We start from the raw sequence: 13,477 nt of genomic DNA, 5'->3' as shown, positions 1-13,477 counted from the left end.
GTAAACACTTAGTCAACAATAACATACCCTCTTCTTAAATTAGCAATTTATGTAATTTCAGCTAGATAAGGCCAGCTCTAAATTCAGGATCAACTACACAAAACTAAAGAGCTGACAACATACCAGGTTAATGTCCTGTAGAACTGAATCTAAGCAGCTCTTACAAAAGAATCACAAGTCACAAATCACCAAATTTACCACAGTCCAACCGCTCTGACACTTTTAGCTGACTCTTCTTAAATCTTTCAGGACTTAATGGCCTGGATAAGATTCTACCTACAGACAAAGCAGTTTCTTGCTAAGACTTGGTCAGGCTCTTACTTCTCATTACCCTGGTATTTACTAATGCTACCACACCTCACCCTCTGTATTCACACTTTTTTTGCCACACCACTGCTTTGACAATATCCCTACTGCCTGAGCATCTCTCCACTCTACCAAGCTAAATCCACCTCATCATGTCCAGACTTTAAAAGTCCATCAAGACACCAAAGCCTACCTCCAAATTAGCTGATAATATCAGCCTTATACCACTAGATACCAGCAGTATTATTAGATTTAGAAATGGGACCTCTTCCAGTATTCTTCCATAAAATCTCAATGCTCATTTATCACCCATATGTCTCAGTAATACACCTCTTCATCCAGTTTCAGAGCACTTATGTTCTCCTTTCCCTGCTGAAAACCCCACCTAACAGCTGATTAATGCTGTGTCTCCCTTCATGCTTCCCAACAGTTGTGACTTCACTTGGATTGAAAGATTTCCATCGTGGGAACTTGCTTTCTTTTGGGTAGGGAGAGCGGATACTCTGTATAGCTTCAACTGCACAGCAACAAGGACATGACAAATGGTGCTGGCAGACACAATAACAGAGACCACAGATTACATTTATGAAACAAACTACTATTTTAAACTAAGGCACTTAACTGCTTATGTACTCCTATCTCAATGGTAGAGTTGAATCTACAGGAAAACAGCCACTTTTCCAGAACTTTAAAGAAAGACTGGTGAGATCTGCCAAGTTATGAGAGTCAAAAACTCTCTAAGAAAATAGTAAGTGGCGCACCCAAAATTGAAAAATCACAGCATCTGTCCTAAAAAACTAAGAAAGGAGCAATACCAATGCAATACACAGTGCACTATAACACAAACCCAAGTCCTTTCCACGTATACAGAGCAAGAGAATTTGTTGCCCTGCAGAAGCCGACATGTTGTGAGCCGAGCTCTGTGCCCAGGCAGATCCCGCCCGGCATGCGTACGCAGCTCCAAAGGAAAGCTCACAGGGCAACTCGAGTGGCTCCCCTCCCCTCGCTGCCCATACAATCCTGCCTCCCTGGTGGCAAGCAGCCAAGAGGCGGCTTGTCTGAGCATGCTTCATGGTATACAAAAAGTCACCAAGAGCCTCAGTAAGTTCCTGGCATCTAGGGGCAAGTCTTGCCTTTTACTAGAGGGTACTCTGTTACTCGCGTCTTGAAGAGCGCCTTCAGGCTTTTCTCAAAACACAGCCTTGGTATATCCAAAGTTTTGCATGGGCACATGGAACGTCTTTGCCTCTCCATCTGTAGGCTCAAGGCTCAGCAGATCAAATCTACGATCAATCGCTGCCTCTGTGCACTCTGCTGCCTTCCCTGTCAAACATTTCATAACTACTTGTTTCAGTGGGAATACTGCTGGCTGCTTAAAATTTTAAGCAGATCAATTAGGGCTACATTAAAGCATATTTGGCAAGTACTTGAGTTACATGCAATAACAATTGCTCTATTCTAAAAAGTGATCAAGTAAAAATAGCATCTTCTTACTCATGTGCCCTGTTCTGTGTGCATCACAGTCATATGCTAGCTTTTGCTATTCAGAGACAAAAAGCAGGCATGGGAGATAACCGTCCAACCTCTAACAGTCTTTAGAAAACTTCTGCGTGTCAAATACCGGCAAACACACAAGCTCCATTTTATCTATTTATGCCACAGACTTAGCTACACAATGCTAAGAGGTAAATTCACACAATCCACCTGCTATTCCCACCATAAAGTGCTGCACTGTTGAAAAAGACAGAAGTTTATCCATATGGCTGGAACATTAACAAACTCAGGCTGGGCATAGCAGGGACTTTAGAAAAAGTATCCAAATGTCTTTTCAGCCATCTCAAGTCTTCATGAAGGTCATGAAGATTTAACAGGCATTTCCAGGAAAGGAGATCCTACAAAATCTTTGGAGAGCAACTTTCACTGGACGTGTTCCTTTAATTTCTGCCCAATTCTTTGTCAAAAGCAAATCAAATCTCCAACCACACCAAATGTTGCAATAAGCACTTTCAGTCAGACTTCTATACATTTCCAGATGCTGTATTTCAATACCAAGGGGTAAACAACATCCCTAGAGCTTTCTGCTTGCCATAATTCACAGTCCACTTTAATTGGGTTGATCAGAACAGAGACATTCACAGTGAGAACACTGAGATCTCTTGCCATATTGAGATGGATGTTCACACTGACCAAATAAGCAAGAAGGATCTCCACTGCAAAGCCCTTTCCATAATTCCAGAAGTTTGTACTTCATTAGTAACTCTGAATAGCCCTAGAAAACATGGGATTACTTTGAAGGATTATGTTTGACCTGAGCAGTTAGTAACACTTCTTCCATTAAAATCCAAGATTAAAAACAGCTAAGTAAGACTACCTTTATTGAGGATTGCTTTGACTATTTTAGTTTCTATAATTCCTATGCATAGTTCATCTGCCCTTCTAATCAGTTTCTACTTTTGAGAAACTGTCTGGCTTTTGCCCATAAGGATCACTTCTCCATAAAGTCCTATTTCCAGCGAATGTAAATCAGCACAGTTCCCCCAACCCATCACTTCGAACCAGCTGAAACAGCAAAGTTTCACATCTATACAACCTGCCACTTGTGTTGCCACGTAGTAAACACTGCTGGCAGCCTGCTAAGGAAGTAACTTCAAGATTCTGTCCGCTCTCTTTCTCAAACCTGCCTATCTAATGGCCACCAAATCAGCACCGTTCAGCTCGACCAAAGCAGCTCCATTCAGCTCGACCAAAGCAGCTCACCGAATCAGTCAGGACCTTTCCTATTTCAGCAGAGCTAACATGAATTTATCAGAAAGCTCCTCTAAGGCTGAAGTCCCAATATACTTCACTGAAGTAACGACGGTGCCTAGCTATCTGCTACTGTTGGTTAGCACCAAAAATCAGCATTAAGCGATTACCAAATAGCCAGTGCCAGAAGTCCAGTCAGCGCTGAGCTGTGGGGTGCTTTGTGAACTGCTGCTACTGATGAGCTCTACCCGCGGGTTTGAGTTCAAAGCTCAGACAGAGCTAGACAGGAAGGCTTGGCAGCCACACACTGCCGTACCTTCAGATCCCTCTAGAGAGCTGATTGTCTTTCTGGCCTCTCTTCATCATGTCTATTAACCACCCACTGTTTATCAGTTTAATCACTCTTCAGTTTCACTCAATCACTTCACACACTGTTTCAGTTTTTCACTGTTTAATCAGTGTAACAAAAAACAAACTTCTTACAACATACGAATTTTCCAATCAAGTTTGTTCAAGGAATGGGACATGCCCTCCAGCTGGGAGATATCGTGACTGGCAAGAGAAGAGACAGCTCTGCAGCAAGGAAGTGGACACTGAACCAGGTGGAGTTGGACAGGGTGGGCAGAGCAAAGGGGAGACAGGAGTAGGAAGAGCATAGAGGCAGAAAGGGATAAAGTGTTCAGAGGAAGGGTGGTCATTTTAGTTTGCACCTGTAAATTACGGGGGGGGTTGCCTTTTTTTACCCCTTTAGAATTATCATCGGCAAGATTGAATTTAAAGTAACTGCACTCTTGATGCAGCTATCCCTGAACACCTCTAGATGGGCAGCTGGGTAGTCATCCCATGACACTAAGCCAGTTACTACTACAAAGTATTCGCTCTCTCCAGAAACAACAAAAAAGTGTCCAAAACTAAAGCCAAAGACACAGAAAGAGAAAAACATTGTGGTGATCTACCACACTCCACAGACATGTCTTACACACACCTCAGCTGTAAGGGGTAGCTGTTGGCAAAGTCTTGTACAGTCTCAGAAATATATTTAGAAACCAGAATGAGTAACTTAGTTTCATCTGGAATCAAATTAAACTCATAATTTGGTTGAGGGCCATGCAAATCTTGAGTATTGTATAGACAAACACTCCTTAGTTGTCTACAGAACAGAAACACTTAAGCCCAGAATAAGAAATTCTCTTCTCATATAGGTTAAGTTTACCTCTTAAGATCCACATCCCACCAGGATACGTATGTACTTAAGTTTACTCAGCTAAGAAATTTACTTGTGCATTTTGACAATTTTCTGGCTTATTTTATGTATTGCAATATCCACCTTCCATCTCTTCTCTCACAGACTTTAGCAAATGCTGTAAACATAAAAGACAGTTTCTGTTACACCTGCTCTTCAAGAGACAGACTGCATTTTATCACGATGCTCGATAGACCTTGGAGCCTCAGCAATGCAAGTTCTACCTCTGTAACAGCAACAGGATTTCATGATAAAACACAGGCACAATGACTGGACAGCCAAATTATTCCTGAAGCATTTTCTCATTCCATTTTAATAACCGTACAGCTGGTACAAGCAACTCTTGAATTCACACTAGCAACAGAGAGGCTCAGTGAAAAATGGACCAATTCAGTGATTAAGTAAGTCAAGTCTACCACAAATCCTGTACAGGTATAGAGGAAGAGAATACTGGCAAAGAAGGGGACTAGTGAGCTGTGCAATTAGCTTAGAGCAAAATGGATCTCAGTGAACAAAATAATAAAGGTCAGTAAGTAACATACATCGCATGTATACAGGAACATAATCTGAGCAATGGGTTACAGCACAAAATAGCTGGCAATTTGTTTTGCAGACTAATTTCATTCTCTGTTAATACGGCTTGTGCCAGCATCGACACAGCTTTTCCTGAAAAGTGAAGCAACTCCTCCAGATTTCGTTTTTGAGATACACAGACTTGCAATCAAAGAGCGTGCTACAGGACATAAATGTAAGTTTTAAAATGAAAATAATTGATGGGTAAGATAGAGAGGAAGAGACCTAAAAACAATGCTATCTGTGAAGGAAAAGTGTCCACCATATATTCAATTCTCAGTCCCCAACCAACTTCAGCAAACTTCAGACTAGGTACCACTGTTGCCCTTACAGGATTTCACAGTGAGAATGGAGAGGAAGTAGATAGAAAAGATAACGAACACACCTGAGTAAGAAACAAGTCTTCATTAGTTCTACTATTCCTGCAAGAAACTTGTCTTGCAATCACTGTTTAAGGGATTAACTAGTCATGCTCCGCTGCAAATTGTATTTCTAAGAATACCTCAAGTCCTTATAGCACTACTATTCATTTCTGTCATGAGAAAGCATTACACCAGAAACCTTTTCTAAACACTAGCCTATCCTGCATACAAAGAACACCTCAGACACACAGGCTACATCTTTATTATAGTGTCAGAGGTGCACTGTCCCAGACATGCAGCACAGATCTCTGCCTTACTCATGGAAGCTGGTGCCTGCTGAACACGTGGCACACAAGTGGCTGCAATTCAGCTGTGGACCCAGGTTTTATTTCTTGTCCCATGAATGATGCACAAAGTCATCAAAATGCAAAGGAAAATGTATGTATTTATTTATTCTCACTAGCATAACTAGTTTGCAACCTGGCAGCTGACTTCTGTTTTCAGTCCTGGCTTTCTCTCAACTGCCTAAAAGTTACTTCTTTCATCATTGTTCAAGGCTCCCTCTTTTCTTGCACATTTAACTGAAGAGCTTGGAAAATGCCTTCTCTCCTTCCCCCAGTAAAATTCTTCACCTCCTACTGCCTACTCCTAACACTATATCCTACTCACTCTAGTACCCCAGCCGATTTGTGTAGCAACAAACCACTAGCTGAGAGCATGCAATTATTTTGCTCAAGGAAAATCCAGGAGAAAGCTTCTATTTACACACATTACAATTCTTCTTTCTTTATGTTTCTGAAATAGCATTATTAAAGTCTCTTTCTTGCTTTTACTAGGTTATTTGCAGAGAAGCAAATCAACTCAACTAAAATCCCCCCTGGCAGTAAAAAAAAATAAAAGGCCACAGAAACAAGGCAGAGGAGAGCAAGTAAGTGGGGAAACTGAGAGAACTAATAATCTGAATGTGCACCCGAAGAGCATGAACTAGCAAGGTTCTACATTATATAGAGAAGACAGGCTATAACCCACACCAAATATCTTCCCCACACCCTTCTTTCTGCTCAGTCACATACTCCCTGTGAGCACAGTAGATCCTGGAACTGAACACAGAGCTCACTTCAGCTCCAGTTCAGTCCCCCTGCCACCTGCTTGCTTCATCCAGGAGCAGCACATACAAGGGTGAACTCTCACTGTCCTGAGGGATGAACCTGCTCTTTAATGCCAGGTTTAGTTCATGCTGCCTGGAGAACACGCAGCTACTGACAGCAAGTCCCTCAACATTCTCTTTGCAATCCTTCTGCCACAGGACGCTTCTGGAGAGAGAAAGAGGACCCTATGCAAAGGTAAGGGAACGTAACAACCTGCCCAAGGCAGAAGCCACCGAGCATGAGATCTGAAGATGTAAAATGCTTCATGCTCTCCTGAAGGTCTCTCTCAAACCATATTTCAGCTCATTTACGCAGGGCAATAGAGCAGTTTCTACCTGCTACCTTTCTACCCTACCTGCTGTGGGAAACTGGTATTTTCCAGGATGGCATTTCAAGAGGTGCAGCCTAACAGGGGACCCCTCCTTCACACCCAGTCCCACTGACCTCACATAGCAGACAGTTCCTCGTACAGAACAGTATCAGTTCTTACATACTGGGTGAGAGCTAAATACATTATACATTAATGTTTTTATAGCTCAGTGCCCAATCCCTTATCTCCCCTCTGTGTTTCTGAGTTGTCCTGGCCAAATTCTCCTCTCAGTTACTTGATGCAAATCAAGTTCTTGTGGTGAGTGGAATTGTTCTGGATGCACACAAGCCAAGCTGGACTTTGTCTTAAAAGTGATCAGACTGGGTCAGAATGTAAGTCTAGCCCTTTATGTCACTGCCACGGTGTGAGAGCGGGGCGTACATGAATTGATCCTTCCTTGGCAGGTGCCTGGAGGCGTTAAAAAAACATGTAGACATGGCACTTCAGAACATAGTTTAGCCGTCATGGTAATGTTGGGTTGACGGTTGGACTAGACAATTTTAGTGGTCTTTTCCAAGCTTAATGATTCTATGTTAGGAATGTCCCAAGGTTGAAAGCTGCACCTGTGGAACTGTGTGTTATATGAAAAACTATTTCCTCTTCTTATTTTAAGCACAAAACCCTAAAGCTTCATTGTTCTGCCTTGTCATCTAGTTCCTTTTTCATCTTCTCCAAATCATTCATCAATGTCTAAGGATTCTCTCCACGGTCATTCTATTTTCAAAGCTAAAGAATCAGAATCTTTGCAACCTGCCCTCAGAGAACATATCGCATCTTTGACCAGCTGATTGCCCTTTTCTGTATTCTTTTCACTCCTGTCCCTTTTTTGGGGAGTGGCAAGCAAAACTGCAAGGAGCATTCAAACTATAAAAGCAATATACAAGGATATAGAAACACAGATCTTTCTTGCCTTGTTCTGAGCTCTTCCTTATAGTTCCTGAAAACTTGTTTCCTGTTTTGACCACGACCAACCAGTTTCAGAAGACTTCAAAATTACTCCATTTTCTAGCCCCTTTCTCCACCTTTGCCTTTGGCACCTTCCAAAACTACTCCCTCCACATTCTCTGCATGCTTTGAGCAAATAATTGAGGACTGAGTTGTTCAACTGTTAATCTGCAAAGGTAAATACCTGTATTCAAAGGCAATAGCTTTCATGAGAAATCACCACAAAAGGATTACTCAGCCCCAACCTCTGAGTATCTCTCATGGACAGATGGGGAGTCATCACCTCAGAGATCATACAGTTTGGACAGGAGAGACACCAGAGAGATGGGACAGGGCACAAGTGGGTAAATCTGTCTTAGCCAGGACAGCAAAGAAAGTTAGCACCAGAAATAGACACAGTATCCCTAATAAACCTAGAAACTCAATACTTCGTGCACTGAAAAACAGCTCCCCTCAGTGGCTCTACTACCTCTGCAAACTAGCTGTGGCACTTAGAGTACTATGGGCAAAACAAAAACATAGGGTGCTATCCTGATACCTGGGTCTGTGCTGACTAGCAAGCCTGCACAGATGGTATTTTGGACAGAAAGCTCTCCAGGGTTAGCAGCCAAACAGCCTGCCCCAGGATGCAGCCCTGACACAACCTGGCTATGGTGCCATAGTCTGAGCTTATCACTAATGCTCTCCTGCCATAACCCTCATAACACAGCAATACTGGGAAGCACAAGAGACTGACTCCATGCTTGGAAATCTCAGGAGAGGAAAAAACAAAAAGCCACAGAAACAGAAAAAAACACAAAACAACCCACAACCAAACACAAACAAACACCCACCTCTCCAGGACTCTATTTCATAATTTCCATAAGTAATAAACATGGGGCCTGACAATGCCACTACAGACTTTGTCAGTACTTTCCAGTAGTATATTGGGAAATGCATCTAATATCTAACCCTCATGATTTGGTCACTTGCCTTCTCTTCATGGTGGAGAAAGCACATGAACTTTCAAAGCACCATCCCTGTCCTTTGCTCATACATCATCACCATTTGACAAGTTTTATTCTTATGATGGGATTCAACTGCACTAAAACAGCCAATTTATATTAATGAATGTCCTCCTTAAGCTTCTGAGTCTTCGAAGTATTTTAAAGGGTAAGGACAAGCAGTCATGGAATTGTATCTAAATTGGTTGACCTGAAAGCACTTCTGAGTTCCCACGTACACTCTTGCCCGACAATCAATTTCATCCAAAGGCAATGCGGTGACACACCAAGCCTATGCTGTATCTTGATTCCTGCCTCATATGGGTTCATTTCTAAAAGCAAGGAGGAGGAAATGACCACATAACCCACAATCACATCCACTCCCCACTCAGTCTGAACATACAGTCTAGTGACATTCCTTGTGGCCACAGCTTCATTTGGGTGTCTCCAATCCCCACAGCAGAACACACCTTCTGAACTTCAGCTCACAGCCTCCCTATGCACTGTCCCAGGAGCACAGTGTACTTGTTCAAAATGAGAACTGGCAGTCCAAAACAAGACTCCTGGCCTTGGATAGCTACATTATTCCTTTGGAGAGGGATCATTAAGTATCTAACTTGTTAAGGACAGATGCAATGAACTGTGACTTTTTCAAATGCAGTAACCGATAGAAAAGCTCTAAGCAGTGGTTCAGGGCAGAGACAGATGCAATGAACTGTGACTTTTTCAAATGTAGTAACCGATAGGAAAGCTCTAAGCAGTGGTTCAAGGCAGAAAAGCACACACTACCAGCCAAGCTGCAAGCACACTACCAGGGGTGGGAGGGTGGTGGTGGCGTGTCAGGAAGGCAAGTCCTATCATCTGAAGTTGTGCTGCTCCTGAACACAAAAGAATGGTGAAGCCCAACAAAAAGACTGCCATATAAACATGGACGGGAGAAGATCTATGTTCCAGTCTGGAATCCCATAACTGCTGATACATTTTTGCAATAAATGGTCACTGAATAACATACAGAACTGGTACCAAGACCAAAGGCTGGAGTTCAGGTCTTACTTCCCTCCATCCTGTGTGCAACTCCACTGCTACGATTAGTCACCTCCTCTGCTACGGCCCAATGTGAGTCTCAGCTGGAGAGGCAGATGCGTATCTCAGTCCTGCTTACAACTGGCATTGCTTCCCAAGCTACACGTCCGAGTCGCTCAGGCTAAGGAGTGGCTAGAAACTACTGAAGAAAACAAGAGCACTGATGGAAGCACATGCGATTTTTGACTGACAGGGTTTGCTACTTCTTTGCTCCACAGGCAATTAAGTGTGCTGAAAACCCATCTATTAGATCACATTCCCTGGAAACTTAGATGTAGAGACATCTAGTGTGAGGCTAGAGTGGGTGTAGAAATAAGATGAAGTTGAATAACTGAATACCTGTCAAAAGAGCTGTACTTTTGGGCACACCCTGGAACAGCATGATATGTACCTACACTGAAACCTTCTTCAAAGGTGTCCTTCAGATGGTCCTGAAGTCACTTTAACGTTCCTGGCAGAGTTGGCACAGCCCATCTATGAGCTCAGCGTATCTCAAATCTCTGAGGAAACACATGGCAGCATTCAACATCCGTTCAAGCTGGCTAGGCACTGAATGCTTTCCACCCAGATAGATCACATTGCCAAAATTCAGAGGACTGCTTTGACAGAAGTTGGTTACAACCTACAAATAACTTAGTCTTGTGCCGCACCTTGACGCCACACCCCAGAATTACCTAACCTCCTTCAAGTCTCATCATTTTATGACAGCAAGACTTCACTTCTTCGCAAAAAATATTCACCTGCATGTAGATCCAGGGTCTTAATAGCACAAGTCCACTACAGAAGAGCCATAGCACAGCAGCAGTTTACCTAACTTTCAGGAGGCCAGCAATAAATGTATGTATGTGCTTTTCAAAGCCTATAGGCAGCAGGAAAGGCGTTAGACCAAACTTCATTAAACATTTATTATGAGAGAACTCCATGATATCATTAGCACCTTTTCATCAGGAATCTCAAAGACATCACTGGTCAAAGCTGCAGGGAATCCAGCAGGACTGTGTGGCATTACCTGCACAAATACACTGTCTAGTGGGTCCTGTCAGTCTCTCACTTTTCTGTGCAATAAACACTTGGGGGATGGGATTGGAGAAATCACCATTTCTCTCTTCCCCTTTACCTCTGCTGCACAAGAGCAAAAAGAAAAAAAATAAAAACTGAGAACACTGTTTCAGAGATCAAAAGCCTTTTTCTACTGGCTCTGACCTAGTTCTTTCATTCTTACTAGAGGGAAAAAAAAACCACTTAAAGGAACATTGTCAAAACTGTTAGGTCTAAAAATAGACTTACCTTGGCAGTGATCCCATCTAGATGGGCTCACATTAAGGAGCACAAACTCACTTTCCCCAAGCACACACCAATCCTTTCATCAAGCACTGGTAATACGCAGCCCAAAGGACCTCCCCATCCACATAATCTCTTCTGGGACAGTCAGGTATGTATTATATATAACTGTAGTATCCTCTGAATTCCTATTTCATATTTGCAAATCCATCGCTGTCAGCTACCCCAGTAAAACATTTGGGATATTTTTGTTAAGTAAACCACTGGGCATTTGTTGCCATAACTAAACTCCAGCACTCCATGCTAAGACAGCATTAAAATAATCAAATTTGAGGAAGATTTCAACACTTTGTTCGATAAAACGAATTTTACAGAGATTCTTCACAAACTTGAAGTTATAAAATATTTTCACTTTAGGCACACAGAGCATTTCTGAAAGGAGAAACAAAGAGTCTCTGGGTTCGTGGCTGAGGCTGACAAACAGGCGGTTTCCACAGAACAACACCCGTGCGAGTCGCTCAGGCGCAGCGGGTGTTGGCTCAGCGGGTGTTGGCTCCAGCCAGGAACTCCCATGCTTCAGGACCCATGGTTCCCTCATGCCCCAGGGACCTCTCCACTCCCTGCCAGCTGCCTCCCAGAGCCAGCCACTTGGGAGTTCGCACAAGAAGCCAGTTGGCCCAGCCATCCAGAAGCCTTGCTACGCTCTGTATAAAGGTTTGAGGACCCAGGATCCTAGCCAAGCTCCCAGCCGACTATCACAGAGACTGGAAGGTCAGACAACCTCAACGAGGTTTTCAGGGTTTCCTTACTTCTAAGCTTCCAGAGCTAATGTACAGCAGCTTATGCTTTTGAGATCTCGAGCAGGAAACCAGGAAAGCATTTTTCCAATGAAAACAAACGAATCAAACAACTAGAAAAACAAAAAGCAGTCTGCGTTTCCTAAGTCCGAGAGATTTTACGTTCAGCAAATTGGCGTTTTTCTACAAAACTATCAATTTAGAAGATCCAATGGCAATTTTGACTGGAGTAGGATCTGCACACTGTGGTGATCAGAGCCAGGAGGGACAAGGATCCTCTCAGCTTCTCAAACAAAAGCTGTAATGCCATGTGTTAACTGCCAAAAGTCAGAGTTCACAAAAAGAACATGGCTCATACCCAGGGCTCCAATATGGCAGAAGATGCACACTTCTAAGCAGTGACACAAAGAAACATAGTTCCAATAGAAAATGATGGATAGCAAAAGGCCTTAAACCTGCGTGCCCAACATTCACACAAAGTAGTCATAGCTATATGGCTACTTGTGCTGAAGAATTTAGTATTCATCTTGCTGTAACAGTGTGAGGGTAACAGAATTAAGCAAAAGCAAGAAAGTTAGGGAAGAAAAATCTGAAACGGGAGGAAAAGCAGAACATACTGACAGGAAAGCGTGTTCTCAGAGACCATAGTATAGGGATACATCTGAGGGGAAGGAAATGGGAAGAAGGAGTTAAAGGAAAAAAATCCCATCTCAGCAGAAGGAAAAGGCACTGCTTTCCAAAGCTTTAGCAGAGCTTTCCTTCATTAATATTTACAAAGCTTTTAGAGATTCTCAGATGGAAGGCACTGCAGTTATGACAGGAATTATTACAGACCTGAAAAGATCTAGCAAACAGACTGAGAAGGACTTCAAGTGAATAAAGGCGGATGACATTAGAGAGCACACTGGAACAGGGGTTGCTTCTGGCATAGGAACCATCTGGTGCATAGGCCGTTTCATTTACTTATTTACCCACTACCAGGCACGCATGCCCAGTTCACATTGGTAAGTTTTTGCAATCAAAGAAGCAATGCTTTTATTCAGAACTACTGCCTTCCTTCTTTGTATCATTACAGTCTTCAACACTGCCATTGAGTAAGGCAACCCAGGCATAATAAATGTTTGACTTAGGGAAGGGCTTATGGCTTTAGATGGACAACTTTGGATGTACACAGACACCTTCTGAGAGATGGTGGGTTTGTTTACCTTTATTTGAGTTTGCCTAGAAAGCTGATTGTTGGGGATGTTAAGCTGCCCACTGCCTCCTGTAAACCCAAGCTTTCACTGGATTATCACCTGTGCTGCTCACTTTTGGTACTTGGCACAAGACAGCTTTATCATCATTTTCAACAACAAAGCAAGTGGTCTCTGCTGGAACTACAGTACTCAGCATATCTGAGAGACAAAGCTCAACGCGGTCTCAAGATGAGCACCCTAAAAACCCTACATGCTCCAAACTAAGCATAGGAGAGGGGTCAGATGGCTGGCTTGTATACTGTGGACTTCCAAAACTTTCCTAAGGGCATAGAAGAAAAGGTTCTCAATGCCTCTCTCTAAAACACTTGAAAACTCGAGAGAATTTTGGCAGTGGACAGCAGGAAAGTGGGTTTGCATCCTCCCATACACCCAGTCACATCTCTCC

Source organism: Apaloderma vittatum, unplaced genomic scaffold, assembly GCF_000703405.1.
Source record: "Apaloderma vittatum isolate BGI_N311 unplaced genomic scaffold, ASM70340v1 scaffold12120, whole genome shotgun sequence".
Lineage (NCBI taxonomy): Eukaryota > Metazoa > Chordata > Aves > Trogoniformes > Trogonidae > Apaloderma > Apaloderma vittatum.
Note: the sequence above shows the minus strand (reverse complement) of the source record.